Source organism: Mustela lutreola, chromosome 6 (assembly GCF_030435805.1).
Source record: "Mustela lutreola isolate mMusLut2 chromosome 6, mMusLut2.pri, whole genome shotgun sequence".
Taxonomy (NCBI): Eukaryota; Metazoa; Chordata; class Mammalia; order Carnivora; family Mustelidae; genus Mustela; species Mustela lutreola.
This window is the reverse complement of record NC_081295.1, coordinates 80,885,179-80,901,440: the sequence shown is the minus strand read 5'-3', so window position 1 is coordinate 80,901,440 and position 16,262 is coordinate 80,885,179.

The following is a 16,262-nucleotide window of genomic DNA, read 5'->3' as shown; positions in this document are numbered from 1 at the left end:
CAAAGAAGTGTGAGTCAACCCTCTGTTTACTCTCTCTGTAGTGGCAGTGGGGCCCACTGAGGTGGTGATCCTAAGCCGTATTCAGAGCAAAAATGGAAGTGCAAGTCAGTGCTACATTTTGGCTGGGGTGATATTAGCAGGGGCCAGAGGGAAGCTGATCATGCATGGTGACCTAGCCTTTCCTCTATGCTTAAAAGGGAAGACTGCCTGCTTAAAAGGGAAGACTGCCTGCTGAAAAGAGATTCAATGAGATCCAGAGGCTTAAAATATAATATCTAAAATTCTTAGGGTATAAAAAGTATTACTCATCATACCAAGAACGGAAAAGAATATGAATGAGCAAAAAATTCTGTAGACACTAACACTGAGATGAATCAGACTTGGAATTATTAACAAGGATTTTAAAGTAGCTGTAGTAAAAATGTTTCAACAAATAATCATGAATTCTTGAAACAAATGAAAAAATTAAGAAATTTCAACAAAGAAATAGAAATTCTGAGAAAGAACCAAATAGCAATTATAGAATGACAAATACAATAAACAAAATAAAAACTCGCTGGGTAGACTTAATAGTAGAGATGACAAAGTATAGAATCAGAGAACTTAAGTACAGATCAATAGAAATTACCTAAATCTGAACAATAGAGAGAAAATAGAATGAAACAGGAAAAACAAAAACAGACTCTCAGGGACCAGTGGGACAACAGCAGTAGAGATAACATTTATTTAATACAATTCCTAGAATGAGAGGAAAGAGTAAACCTGTAAAATTAGTTGGAGAAATTAAGTCTGAAATTGCCTTAATTTACCACATAACCCTGTGGATATAAACAACTCCAAATTGGGTAAACCCAAAGAAATATATGGCAGGACATATCATATTTGAAATCCTACAAAATACGTCTTAGAAAAAAAATCTTGAAAGCAGCCTGAGAGAAACAAGATATTACTTATAGGGAGATACCAATTTAAATGATAGTGAATTTCTCATCTGATGCCATAGAGGGCACAAGCAAGTGGCATAACATTTTTCAAATACTCAATGGAAAAAAACATTACCCATGAATTTTATGTACTGGAAAAATACCCTTTTGAAATAGAGGGGAGGTCACTTGGGTGGCTCAGGTGATTGGGCGTCTGCATTTGATTCAGGTCATGATCTCCACATCGGGCTCCTGGCTGGCTCAGTTGGAAGCCTCCTTCTCCCTCTGCCTCTCCCCCCTGCTTGTGTGCTCTCTCTCAAATGAATAAATAAAATCTTAAAAAAAAAAAAAGAAATGGAGGAGAAATAAAGAAATTCTTGGATGAAGGAAACCTAAGAGAATTCATTGCTAACGGACCTACCTTTAAGAAGGGCTAAAAGAAGTTCTTTAAATAGAAATATGACGGAAAGTAAAAAAATTCCAAAAGGAAAGACAAACATCAGAATGGATAAAAATGCAGGTAAATGTAATAGGTTATCCTAGTTCTAGGGAGTTTCTTAAATCATATTTGATAGTAGAATCAAAAGTCATACAGCTGATCTGGTGCTCAAGATATGTAGAGGGAAATACGTAAGACAAGTACATTTAAACAATAGGAAGGATAAATAGATTTAAATAGAAGAATGTTTCTGCATTTGATTTGAAGTGGCAAAATGTTAGTATTAGTCAGCTATGATCAATCTTGTGTGTATATTGAAACACCTAGAGCTACCTATATACCAGAAAAGTATACAAAATTTATATACTCAAAAATAAAAAAATAAAATGAAATCCTAAAAGAGGGTGCTTGAGTAGCACAATTGGTTAAAGACCAAATCTTGGCTTTGGGTCATGCTCTTGGGTCCTGAGATCAAGTCCCACCATTGGGCTCTGTGCCTAGCATGGAGTCTGCTTAGGTTTCTCTCTCTCTTTCTGCCATCCCCTTTGTGCACGCATTCTCCCTCTCTCTTAAAAAAAAATACATCTTTAAAAAATGAAATCCTAAAGTATTTTCAAATAACTTAAAGATAAGAAAAAAGCAACAAAAGAAGCAAATAGAAAAAAAAAAAAAGACTTAAGCCCAAGCATGTTAATGATACTCTGTGGACTGAATGTTTGTGGAACCAACATGATGTGATTAGTGTCCTTATATGATGAATAAAGCTATTCCTTTCTCTATTTATGTCATATAAGGATACAATATGAAGATGGCCTTCAGCAAATCAGAAAGCAGATTCTCCTCAGACACTAGATCTGCCAGTGCCTTGGTCTTGGACTTCTCAGCCTCCAGAACTGTGTGAAATAAATGTTTATTGTTTAGGCCACTCAGTGTTTGGTATTTTTGCTATAGCAGCCTAAACTAAGTTACCTTAAAAGTAAGTGATCTAAATACACTATTTAAAAAGAAGATTGGTACAATGGACCAAAAACAAAAATAATTCAACAATCACTTTCTAAGAAGCTCACTTCAACGCAACCTCGTAGGTAGGTTGAAAGTAAAGAATGGAAAAGCTCACCATGAAAATATTAAAGAAAGAAAGCAAGAATGGTTATTTTAATATCAGATCGACCTTATTTATTTATTTGTAAAGGTTTTATTTATTTGTGGGGGAAGGAGAGGGAGAGACTCTCCATCAGACTTTGTGCTGAGCACAGAGCCTGACATGTGACTCAATCGCATAACCCTGAGATCATGACTTGAGCTGAAATCAAGAAGCAGACATTTAACTGACTGAGCCACCCAGGTGCCCCTCAGACCTTAGAGCAATGAAAATTCCTATGGGCTAAGAAGACATTATGTACTGATAAAAGGATTAATCCACCAGGAGGAAATAATAATCCTAAGTTTTTATACATCAGATGATAGAGTCTCAAAATACATGAGGGAAAAACTATAGAACATATAGGACAAATAGACAAAACCATGATTATAGCTATGATTTCAAAGACTTTACTCTTAGCAATTGGTAAACCTACTAAATAGAAAGTCAGCAAGGATGTAAAAGAGCTGTGCAATAAAGTCAGCATAGGGGTTTATTTGACATATATAGTATGCTTTATCCAACAATGGCATAATATATATATTTTTAAAATGGACTTGAAATATTTATCAAGAAAGACCATATCCGCTACCATAAAACAAACCTTCACATGATTTGAAAGAATTGAAATTATACAGTTTATTCTCTGACCAAAATAAAAGCAAACCAGTTGTCAGTAACAGATAATAGGAAACTCTCCAAACATGAGGGAATTAACACAACTCTAAATAATCTATGGATCAAAGAGAAAATCTCAAAGGAAATAGGAAACACCACAAAACTCAAAGAAATTAAAACACAACATATCAAAATATCTGAGATGCTACTGAAGATGAGGGGGAATCTCTAGTACTAAATGCATTAGAAGAAAAAGAAGGGTCTGAAATTAATAATCTAAATTTTTACCTCTGAGAACAAGAAAAAGAAGAACAAAATTAACCCAAAACTGGTGGAAAGATAAATAAATGAAAGTGAAAACAGAGGGGCACCTGGGTGGCTCAGTGGGTTAAGCCTCTGCCTTCAGCTCAGGTCATGATCTTGGGATTCTGGGATTGAGCCCCACATTGGGCTCTCTGCTCAGCAGGGAGCCTACTTCCCCCCACTCTTTCTGGCTGCCTCTTTGTCTACTTGTGATCTCTCTCTCTGTCAAATAAATAAATAAAATCTTAAAAAGAGAGAAAGTGAAAACAGAAAAACAATAGGAAAAAATTAGTGAAATAAAAGATGCTTCTTTAAAAAAATGAAATTGATCATTTTCTAGCAGGACTAACAAAGCCATCCATTTCAGGAATAAAATATGTGGTATAATGATAGATCCTGCAGACATTAAAAGGATAACAAAGGAATACTATGAATAGCTTTATACTCACAAATTTCACAAGTTAGAAGAAATAGACCAAAAATTTCAAAAACTGCAAACTATCAAACTTCAATCAAGATGAAAAAAATGAGCGGAATGGTCCTATCACCATCAGAGAAATTGAATTTGTAACTAAAATCTTCTGAAAAATAAATTTGGCCCAATTGGTTTCATTGGAGAATCCTACCAAATTTTAAAAAAATTGGCAACAATTTTTGCACAATTTATCCCAGCAAATCAAGAAAAGAGAAATCTTTTCACTCATTTTATGAGGCTAGTCTCATCTTGATACCCAGATCAGACAAAGACAGTACTAGAAAGAGACATCCCCCCCCAAAACCCTACAGATGTAATATTTTCCATGATTTAGATACAAAAAGTCTTCAAGAGAATATTAATGAATCAAATCTGCAATGTATGAAAAAAATTTTATACCATGAACAAATGGGATTTTTTTCCAGGAATACAAGACTAGTTCATCACTTGAAAATCAATTAATATAATTTACCCTATCAACAGGCTACAAAAGACAAATGATGTGAATATATCAATTGATGCAGAAAAATTATTTGACAATATTCAACATTAATGATAAAGACTTTTTAGCAAACTAGGAATACAGTAGAACTTCTTCAGACTGGTAAATGCTATCCATAAAAAACCTAAAGTTAACATCATATTTAATGGAGAAAGACTGAATGCTTTCTCTCTAAAATCAGGATGAAGGCAAAGATGTCTGCTTTTACAACTTTTCTTCAACATATTACTGGTAGTTCTAGCCACTGCAATAAGGCAAGAAAAAGAAGAAAAAGATTGGAAAAGAAGAAACTGATTTATCTGTATTGGAAGAAGACATGATTGTCTTTGAAGAAAATCCCAATGAATCAACATACAATTTCCTATAATTAATAAATTAGTTAATCAGTTTCACAGGACTCAAAAAATCAATCACATTTTTATATACCAACAATGGCTTTATGGAAATCAAAATTAAAAATGCAATTCTGTTTACAATCAGCCCAAACAAAATTTAAATATTAGTTATGAACTTAATAAAATGTGTGTAGGATCTGTATGCTAAAAATTACAAAATGCTCATGAAATAAACTGAAGATACATTAATGTATCTAAAAAAATATCTAAATAAATGTTATGTTTATGGACTGGAAGTCTCAATGTAATAAAGATTCCCATTTTCTCCAAATTAATCATAGGGTTCATGAGATTCCTATCGAGATCCAAGAGAAGTTTTTTGAAGATACAGACAAGCTTTTTCTAAAAATCACATGGAAAGAGAAACTCCCTGAAATAGAAAAATAAAGTGGGAGAAATCCAATATTAAATTCTCCTATATAGCTGTTATAATCAACACCACATGGTTTTGGTGGAGGGATAGACACAAAGATCAATGGAACAGAATAGAGAATCCAGAAATAGATCCACACAAAAATGCACATCTAATTTTTCACAAAGATGCAAAAGCAATTCAATGGAGAAAAGAAAGACTTTTCAACAAATACTGTTGCAGTAGAGTTGACCTTTGAACAACACAGGTTGGAACTGCATGGGTCCACTTGTGCATAGAATTTATTTATTTATTTTTTTGATAAATGCAGTATAATTCTGTAGCCTATTTTCTTTTTAAAATGATTTTCTTAATAACATTTTCTTTTTTCTAGCTTATTTAGTATAAGAATGTAATGCACAATACATGTACTATACAAAATATTTGTTGATCAACTGTTCATGTTATCAGTAAAGCTTAGGCTATTAGTAGTTAAGTTTTTGAGGAGTCAAATTTATGCATGGATGTTTGTCTGCACATCCTAACCCCCATGATGTTTAAGGGTTAATTGTAATTGGACATTTACAGGCAAAAACAAAGAAACAAAAATATAAAACCTCGAAAAAAAGTAAAAACCATGAATTAAATTCACACTTCTATTGGAAATTAAAAAAAAAATGTATCAGGATTGTGCTTATCTCACAAAATGATTTGTTGTGTCTTCCCTCCCTTTCTATTTTCTGAAACAATATAAAGTTGTTATTGTTTCTTCCTTAAAAGTTTAATTCAATTTGCCAAGAATACTTTGTGGCCTGAAATTTCTTTATGGGAAGGTTTTGTATTATGAATACAATTACTTTAGTTGGTTTGAGACTATTTAGGTTTACTATTTCTTTTTGTTCTTAGTTTTAATAATTTAAAATTTCCAAGTAATTTAACAATTTGACTGGATTATTGAATTTAATATTCATAATTTTTCTTTATGATATTTTTAGATCTTCAGGTTCTTCAGCGACATCTCTTTCATTCTTGAATTATTGATAATTTTTTGTTTTACCTTTATTTTAGATTTAGGTAGGGGTTTATTACTTTTATCAATTTATTTTTTAGACTTTTCAAAGAACTAATTAATCCATTTGAATTTCTGATTTCTTTTTCATTTTTTATTTTGTTGATTTTGTCTCTTATTTTAACTAAATCCTTCATTCTGTTTTCTTTGAAATTACGTGTTGTGGGGACTCAAGATATTACTTTTCTCTGAATGGATTGAATTTTGTTCTAGCAGGCAGCTGAACTATGAGAAATTACTTTAGGATGATGGAGGCTCGGCTTTAGGCTTTGTTTGGTAGATCTTTATTTTTGATTTTGCTCTTGACTCCTAAGTCATGGCTCATTTTTGTTTCAATGGGAATTTACTCTAACTTGGCCAGACATGAACTCCAATGTTCCTCTTGCTATGGGAAGCTGCAAAAATTTTTGCTCAGCATTTTTAGACTTTCAGCTGTTCATAACTCCCCTGGGCTTTTTGGTGTCTTGCTGTCTTATGAGGTATTCTGGAGTCAACCAGTGATGTGAGGGAGTTTCTACATGGATTTTGGTATTTTCCACTATGGGTCCCTCAATTTCTGTGGCTCTAAATGTGTCCTAAAAATGTCCTCTGACTTCCTAAGGCAGTTAAAGTTCAGCCTTCTCCTTGATCTTTATTCCTGTACCTGGGCTGGGGAATGCCCTTAGGGAAGAGCCAAATGAATATGATCTTACTTAGTCTGCTTCCTTTCTCTCAAGAGTTGAATCTTCTCCAGTTTCAATCTGCTTTTGGTTACTCTCCAGTGCCTTTACACAGTTGCATTTTATACTTCATTTACAGTTTGTAATTGTATGGGCAAGAGAATTACTGTGATAACAAGCAACTCCATGATTACCCTTAGAACATAATAGACCTCATTTTATTGTTAACATTACACTATAGAAAATTTCCATATTTTTATCTGATTATTATTATAAACTTTATTATTGCCAATTTCACTTCCGTTTCTTCTTCATTATCACTTTGTCTTTGATTTAGTAAATGTAATTGTTGAGTTTTTATTAATAGAAGTGTTTGGACATCATTCTTGCTTGGGTGCAAAATGGATGTATATTTGTTATGGATAGTTTATCCACCCATTTTTTATTATTAAAAGTTAATCCCTGGGAAAGATTTAAAAAAAAACTATGGAGGGTAAAAATCTCAGAACTCAGAAGCATTTAATTCCCATGTCTAATAGTGCACACATTTAACCTGATAATTTTCAAGTAATAATACTACTATAATGTCTCACAGTTACTGTTGTGCATTCTTTGAGCACTGTGGTCAAGCATCACTGGGCTTGAAGCTGTCAGCATAATGGTTGAAATGGGGTTTCCTTTTTGTTTTCCTTTTTGCTTTGGCTTCATAATCCCATGGCTACTCTTGGTTAGGACATTTTTATTTTCTAACTTCAATAAGCTGTGTTCCAAAGAAGCAGAACCATGGAGGGAGAATGAGGAGGTAAATGAACAGGTCATGGAGAAGGAGGGAGTCCATCCTTGAACAATTATAAATTGTTCACAGGGAATGGTTGAATATATTTTAGTGATCTTGACTTTTGGCAATGCATTTACTGAGAAAATAGCTCCCATTACTCCCCAATGAGAGTGTTCAATGAGTAACAGCTCAGAGCGCCACAGAATTAATCTCTTCAGTCTTTCTTCAAGAATCCATTAGTAGGTCAGAGGGTTTAGCATCAGCTTCATTCTCTACTATGGTTTTCCTCTCATGGCTTTTTCTCCTTTTGCATGAACTGTTTTTTATTTTCCTTTTAGAAGCTATAAAATATATAAGGGATAATGAGTTTTCCTTCATCAGAATACCTGGCTATTAGTCATTATGTGCATATGGTACTTAGTAATAACATGGGTATCATTTAGTGAAATGGATGTTTATAAGGTAAAAAGAACTTTATTAATAACTAATATATGGATTTTCTAAGTAATTCAGAACATTTGCTAGTATACATGTAAATGTAAATATTTTAAGTGGAAAAAATGCAGATTTTCAAGCCACTGCCCCTCCATCAGTTTTGCTATAATTTTCATTAAGCTTATTGAAAAATGAATGGATATAAGATTGTAAATTATCACTTATGAAGTTCAATATTCATGGGCAGTATTTTTATCAACTTGAAAACTAAAGAGTATTGAAATATTCTTTTAAGGAGAAACACTGCTTTCAATTATTTGTAAAAGTTAATAAGCAAATCATTATTGATTTCCATACTAAGTGTTCTAACTAGTATTTTTCATTTTCAATAAATGTAAATAGGAGTTTGAACATTTTATTTGTATTAAAGAGGAATAGGTATTGTGTGTACTGGTCATATGGACCTGGCTGAGAGCTTTAAGACATGAGTTTTTGGAGTGTAAGTGGAAGAGAAAACTCTTACCAGAAACTAAAATTATAGGCCCAGCAAGTGGTGTAAATGTCTATATATTCAAATAAAGAGTACCACCAAAGAGGCTAGCTAGACCCTCCAGAGGCTTCTGTGTTTTATCCTCTAAGCTGTCTGGCAGTAGAACAGGCGTAAGTTAGAAAGAGGTTCCTCCAATAATTTTATTCTTATCTGAATATAATATTCTGTCTATTATAATTGCCCTATTGTTAGTCCAGCATTGGTATTTTACATTGATACATATAACATATGGTTTATAGCACTGTATTTAAAATGCCGTAAGTAACACAGAGGCCCGGATGTAAGGATGATCTAAGTGCAGTGGCAAACAGATGGATTTACAATTTGATCCATTTATCTAAGTGGCTGCCTATTTCCTTCCCTAGTTTTGGTGGATTCCTTCCAAAGAAGTAAATTCAAATGAAGAGGACTACCCTTTCAGAGATTTTCTTTCACCAGTAGTATGTGGGTCATTGTACTCTATTGCTGGGAGCTCAAAGAGCACAAAATATTTAGTATTCTAGTTACTAAATTTAAAGTATATATTTTTTAGGAACAGAAGGTGAAACTTCTAGTTTTATGTAACAGTTAAAATTTGAAATGGGGATGAGGCAAACAACTCACCAGAAAGTCCTCATAAGAATGTCTCACAAGAAAGTCTTGTTGAGGGGAAGCTGGTAGGGAGGATATACAGAGAATGCCCAATGTGAAGAGCGCCTATGTCTATAGTGGGGTGGAAATGGGTGGAAACTGAAGTCCTCTTGGGCTCTTCCTGTGTGGGAAGTGATGTGGAGTGAGGGTGGGGGTGGGGGTGGAAAATGAGGAAGTGAAAGGGAGAGGTGAAACAGAAGGTGAAAGTGCTTGGAGGCGCGCCTGGGTGGCTCAGTGGGTTAAGCCTCTGCCTTCCGCTCAGGTCATGATCCCAGGGTCCTGGTATGGAGCCCCACATTGGGCTCTCTACTCTGCGGGGAGCCTGCTTTCTCCTCTCTCTCTCTGACTGCCTCTCTGCCTACTTGTGATCTCTGTCTGTCAAATAAATAAATAAATAAAATCTAAAAAAAAAAAAAGTGCTTGGAGAATTTTGGTCATAGCCTTAAAAGCTTTTCTGGATTGGTGGGTGAAATGATAGCGAATGGTTGGAATGCAAGAGGAGAAAAAATAATATTTCTGTGGGTTATAAATTAAATCACAAAAATTGTATTTGATATGCAAGTAAAGGCAGCAATTCCTTTTAAATTACTCTTAGTTGCTGGGCTGTGCTGCTTTGAATGTGACTTTGAGGTGAGACTGAGCCACATGGGGTCCTGGATTTATTTTGTTCACAAAAATTCATGGTTTCTAAGTGTGAAAAGATACATTAAAGGCTGATTTATCTTTTAGAATAAGAGTCACAAAACCTCGAATAGAAAGCACATGGACTCCTTGAGTTCTTACTCTGTTCTTCTAACAATTAGGACTCTGGGGAACTTTGTAGCTGTTCAGGGCCACATTTTCTTAATTTGTAAAATAAAGGGCTAGATGAGGTATTTGAAAGGTTAGCTTTCACCTCTAAAAATCTATGCTTTATGAGTTAAAACATCAGCATGAGTAGATGCATATTTTATAACTAATGACTATTAGTGTGTTTATAAAACAATAATGCCAATGATAAGACTAGCTATGTCTTAATGAATCTTTCTTTCCTATGTCAGGAGTTACCAGGATATTAACTATGTCTCATTTAATTTTGACAGTAATCCTTCAATATGGGTATTTTTATTCCCATTTTATTGTTGAGGAAACCAAGGAAGTTTAAATTAGCTAAGACCTTAAGCTTTCAGCTAACTGGGGTTAGAAATGAGAAATTTGCACCTAGGTCTGCTGGACTGTGAGAGGTCAGACTGGTGTCTCACACCTCAGGGACATATATCTACAAAAGGGGGCTTGAGCCCACGACCTGCATGCCAGAACTAGCAATCTCTACAGGGCTTAGCAGCAATTTCCAGCATCTCTAGAGCAGGGTTTGGCAGGGATCTATAATCATTCAGTCAGCTGGAGCCCCATTGTGGCATCCTGCCTAATCTCCAGCTCTGTAGCATTCACTAGGCAAAGAATTGCTGCTGTTTCCTTCTTTCCCTGAAAACAGCACTATTTCTATTTAAGGTGAGCCTACAGCTTGTTCTGTGCAAGGCGGAACCAACTGATGGGTGCAGAAAGAGGGAGGGAGGTGCAGAATGGCATTCTTACAGACTCCAGGTTACTTGTTTTTAAACTTCAGGCTTAAAGCATCTCCACTTGTGTCCATAGCTACTCTTGAAAGATTCTGTAGGGTTTTTAGGATTACCACTTACCCAGAATCTCAGTAAGTCTCTTAGGAAAAATAGTTCTGAGGGTTCTCTCTTTTTGTTAAATATAATTTAAAATCAATCCCCAGACCAGGCAAGTTGTAAATACACTGTAATTGTCATTCTCCTCTCCTTTCTCCCTTCTCCCTTAAAACAAACATAGTCTCCCTTTTCTCTAGTTACGAAACTCAAACCCCCACGTATAGCTGAGTATATAGACCCAGATGGGTAAGGGAGAAGGGTGTATGGAGCTGTCTGCATCAGCTGACATGCCGTCTTACACCCAAGCCAAATTTATGGAAGAAATATCTCAGTTGAGTCCTAGACACAAAGAGCAATGATAGGAGCTTGTTGTCTTGACTTATGAATCAGGTCGTGAAATTTTAGAGAATGAATCATAGTCTTCTTCCACATAAATTTTTATGTGTAATTATGATCTTTCCAGGTAGAATGAATTGTTCTCTTTTCTGTGTTTCTATACCTCATGTATTTATATCTCTATTACAATATGGAATCTACTTTTTCCTTTCATTACTATGATTTATGTATATGCCTTATCTCTCCTCCTAGACTGTAAACTTCTTAAGTCCGGATACCATATTTATAGACTTGAACTGAATATTCAAATCTTTAGAAATAGAGCTTACATCCTCTTGATATTCTCCTACCATATATCTGCGAAACATCTGAAGTTAAATTTAATAGTTCAGAATAGTAAAATTCAGAATTCAAGGTGGGCTAAAATGCTTAGAGTTATTTCCTTATAGTAAACAAAATATTAGGAAAGAAGATTATTATTATTTAAAAAAGATTTTATTTATTTATTTGACAGAGACAGTGGGAGAGGGAACATAAACAGGGGGAGTGGGAGACGGAGAAGAAGGCCTCCTGCCTAGTGGGAAGCCTGATGTGGGGCTCCATTCCAGGACTCTGGGATCATGATCTGAGCTGAAGGCAGATGTTTAACAACTGAGCCACCCTGATGCCCTGAAAAGAGGATTATTGAGATCTATAAGATGTCCTTACCATTTGGCCAAGTCAGATCCTAACAGTAGAGGAAATTCTGTGAAATAGAAAGGTATAGTCCTGTATCTATTGACAAGCTCCCTTCACAAATCCAGGCTAGTTTCTCAACAAGGAGCAGTGCTCCTACAACCATTCTAGGCTTCTGAAAGATGCGGTTACCCTTATTGTCCCCAATTCTGCCCCCGAGAGGAAAAGATACAGAGTATAAAAAATAAACCTCAATCCAAGTGAGGTAATCCCTTATCAGATTCTGTTAAGATTCTAGACTTTATTTACTTTGATTCATTAGAAATGATCAGTTTCATTCTCATTCCAAAGCACTCTGGAGATATTTTTTCTACTCTTTGCTTTTTGAAATATACCCTTTTTTTAATCTCTAAATAAAAGATCAATGTATGAAGTTTTAGAGATTTTTCACTGGTAAATTCTTGAAAGGTCGATAAAGTGACATTTAACCCTGCGATCCTCATACTCAAGATTGTATCAGGGCTTTTTATTTTGTTTGTCATCTATTTATTATCTTTTTATCTACCTACCTATTTGTTATCATTTCTCTATCATCTATTCATCCACCATTTATCTTTTTTTCTTAGCTCAAGAAGTTGCCTTTGATAAAGAAAAAAATAATAATCCTCTAGTTTCACAAGCATATTCCCCCCCACCCTCTTTCCTGGTCTCTCTTCCTTTTTTTCATTCCTTCTTTCCCCCCTTGAATTTCCATAGGCCAGCCACTGCTTGCAAGGGAAATACATATAACACTTGATACCAAGGATGGGAGGACTTTACAGAATATTAGTGATGGAAACTGACAGACAAACAAGAGAAGCAAGTCTCAAGGATATATTCAAAGTAAAATGAGAGCAGAGAGAAAAGAACAGGTAAAAAGAGATCACATTTGAGTTGAAATTTGAAGGAGGGGTGAGTAGGAGTTTTTATATAGACATTTCAGGCAGAGAGAATTGCATATGCCAAGACAGGAGAGAAGTGAGTCAACAGGGCATGCTCTGAACATTGGAGACATTCAGTATTGCCTACAAGGCAGGTGTGTGGGAGGAGTTGGGGTGGGGATGATGGGAGACGATGACCTCAGCTGCCATTTGAGGCAGTTTGTCCTTTATCCCAAAGGCTCTGAGAGCCATTCAAGGATTTCGAGCAGCTCTAATTTTCATTTTAGATAGAGAGCAGAGCAAGACTGGAGGAAGGTGACAGGAAAGGTAAGTTGGCCTACCTCCTTATATCCTTACACATTCTTGTATCTCATTCCAGGTGAGAGATGCTAGAGACTGAAAAAGGGCAGAGGCAATGAATGACAATGGGAAGCAGGGGAAAATCAAAGAATTATGTCAGAGATAAAATTAATTCAGTAATTGGATGACCGGGATGGCAAGAGAGACTCTGTAGTCTTTTAGCCCTTAATGCACTCCTTGTGTATTTCTCATTTGAATTGTAAAATTTGTTTTATTAGACATTGAACTTTGCTAGTTTATATGCACTCCAGTAACCAATGGGCCAGAATAGCCTATAAACATTAGTTGAAGAAGTTTTGTTTTGTAGTCTACTGTCATGTTATAGAGTTGGACCTCTGCTTAATTCCTGCCTGTTTGAGATTTTAGATTTAGAATTTCTGAAAGAAGATCTCTGGAAAGCTTTGTAGCTCTATATTCCTAATAGACTACACCGAGATTTTTTTTTTTTTTTTCTTAAGGTGAGCATTTAGCTTGTAGGAGAACATTTATTGACTTGAGAAACAGATGACATAATTATTAATAGAAAAAGTATGCTGCAAAGTATCAAGTACAATATAATTCCATTCTTGCTGAAAAAAAAATTTACTTGGTTTTCAATATATAACTATATATTAAGGCATCATAAATCATGATTCTTTCTTCTTGGTCTTATCTCCATTTTCTTTAACAATCATGTATTGCTATTGTATTAAGAACTAGAAAATGCAGGGGTCACTTATTTCCATCTGTAGTTGACCTTGAACAACATGGGTTTGAATTGTATGGGTCCACTTATATGAGGATTTATTAAAAATAAATATAGTACAGCAAATATATTTTCTCTTTTTTATGACTTTCCTTTAAAAAAAAAAGATTTATTTATTTATTTTAGAGAGAGAGCATAGCAGGAAGGGGGAGAAGGAGAGGGAGAGAGAGAGAGACTCTCGAGCAGACTTCCTACCAAACAGGGAGCCCGACATGGGGCTCCATCCACAACTCTGAGATCATGACCTGAGTTGAAATCAGAAGTTGGATGCTTAACTGAATGAGACACCCAGGTGCCCTTTTTTTATGGCTTTCTTAATAACATTTTCTTTTCTCTACTTCATTGCAAAAATACAGTATTTAATATAGAGAGAGCATACAAAATATCTTTTAATTGACTGTATAGGTTATCAGTAAGGCTTCCAGTCAACAGTAGGTGATTAGTAGTTAAGTTTTCCAAGAATCAACAGTTCTAAGTGGATTTTCAACTGTCCAGAAAAGTTTGGTGTCCCTAATCCGCATGTTGTTCAAGGGTTAATTGTATTTTCACTTGAGTTGCTCTGGTGTCTCTCTGAGGAAAACTGCTGATGTGGGTTTAAATAGGTGGTTCTTCCCTTTGCTATCCTCTCGGAGTAGGTGTTGAGACTGGGATGGCCCACCTGTGCTGGGAACCTTCCTATTGGCTATTCATAAACTACACGTTTTAGGCTAACTTCTCCTCATAGAGGGCAACTCAGTCAAGTACCTTGAGATGCAACTGCTGAAGGTTGAGAAGTATAAGGAGATGAGATGATCTGTGTTTTTAGAATAAGTTTCCCCCTCGGATATGTGGCTTCTAGCTAGGTTGAGGGAGTCTTATTGCAAGAAGCAATGTTAAGTGTGTAAACTCTTAAAAAACATTTGATTTATAGGGGCACCTGGGTGGCTCATCTACCTTCAGTACAGATCATGATCCCAAGGTCCTGGGATCAAGCCCCATGTCAGGCTCCCTGCTCAGAAGGGAGTCTGTTTCTCCCTCTGCCCCTGACCCTCCCCACCACTGTGGTCTCCCTTTCTTTCTAATAAATAAATGAAATCTTTAAAAACGTATCTAATTTATCAAGCAATGACTGTCAGGAATCCTCTGAGTTCTATTGGTCTTTATAGTATGCCATAAAGATGTATGTTACCTCGGACAAGATTGGAAATATATTTGTTAACTTTCAGATATTCTGATATGAGATAACTAGATCTACAATTATCGACATTTGAAACTTTTTGGCAGTTTGGAAAGAAATTTTTTCTTTTTTTTTTGAGAAAATGTTGTAGTTGGCATGACTCCTGTTTTAAACTTGTGTTTAACATTCTTCTTTTGTTCCATCCTGAATAGCTGGGGGAGTGCATGATTGAGCCTGTCAATTTGAAATATGGTTTTTAGATTTTAAGATATGGTAGAGATATTTTCTTCTTTTTTTTTTTCACATGACTGTAGGAATTAAGTAGCTGTCTTGGAAGTTTTTTTTTTCATATTTTGAGGCATTCTACCCAGATCATTTACTGTTTTCCCTGTCCAGTAATAATAGCTAAAATTATTAAACTACAACTATGTGATGACATTATATACACTGTTGTATATAAATTACCTCATTTAAACTTCATAATATGTTTATAATATATGTTATTATATCCATTTTACAGATGAGTATATGGAGATACAGAAAATTTAAGAAACTTCTTTAATGCTAAGCAGCTCATAAAAACAAAGTTGGGATTTCACTGACTCTAGGGTCTTAATTACTTCATTAGATCAGAGCTTTTATATTGTTTCCTTTACACACACACACACACACACACACATTTTTATACATACATATATACACACATATGTGTATACATACACATATACAACTTTGGAAGGAGCACTGTATAGACTGGCAATTAGGTACCTTCACACTGGATTTTGTTCTTTGTTTTTCTCACAAGGTATGTAATTTTAAGGAAATCATTGATTTTCTTAAGGTAAAAAAATAAAACTCTTCTAGTTGAAAATAGTAACAAATATACATATGACAATAGGTAGAATCTGTCGTAAGAACATAGATTCAAGTTTTAACTTCCCCAGGGTTTGGGCAAAAAAAGTTCTAAAATGTGCATTTAACTTAGTGAGCACCTTTTAATGGTGACAGTTCTGAAGTTTTCAACTTATAACCACTGTGTTGAAACCAGCTATGTTGAAAACCTCAAGTGCTATTCTCACTTTAATGGATTTTGTATTAAAAAAAATTGTTAAAAGGTGGTATTTCCTGACTGGGGAACTTGCAAAT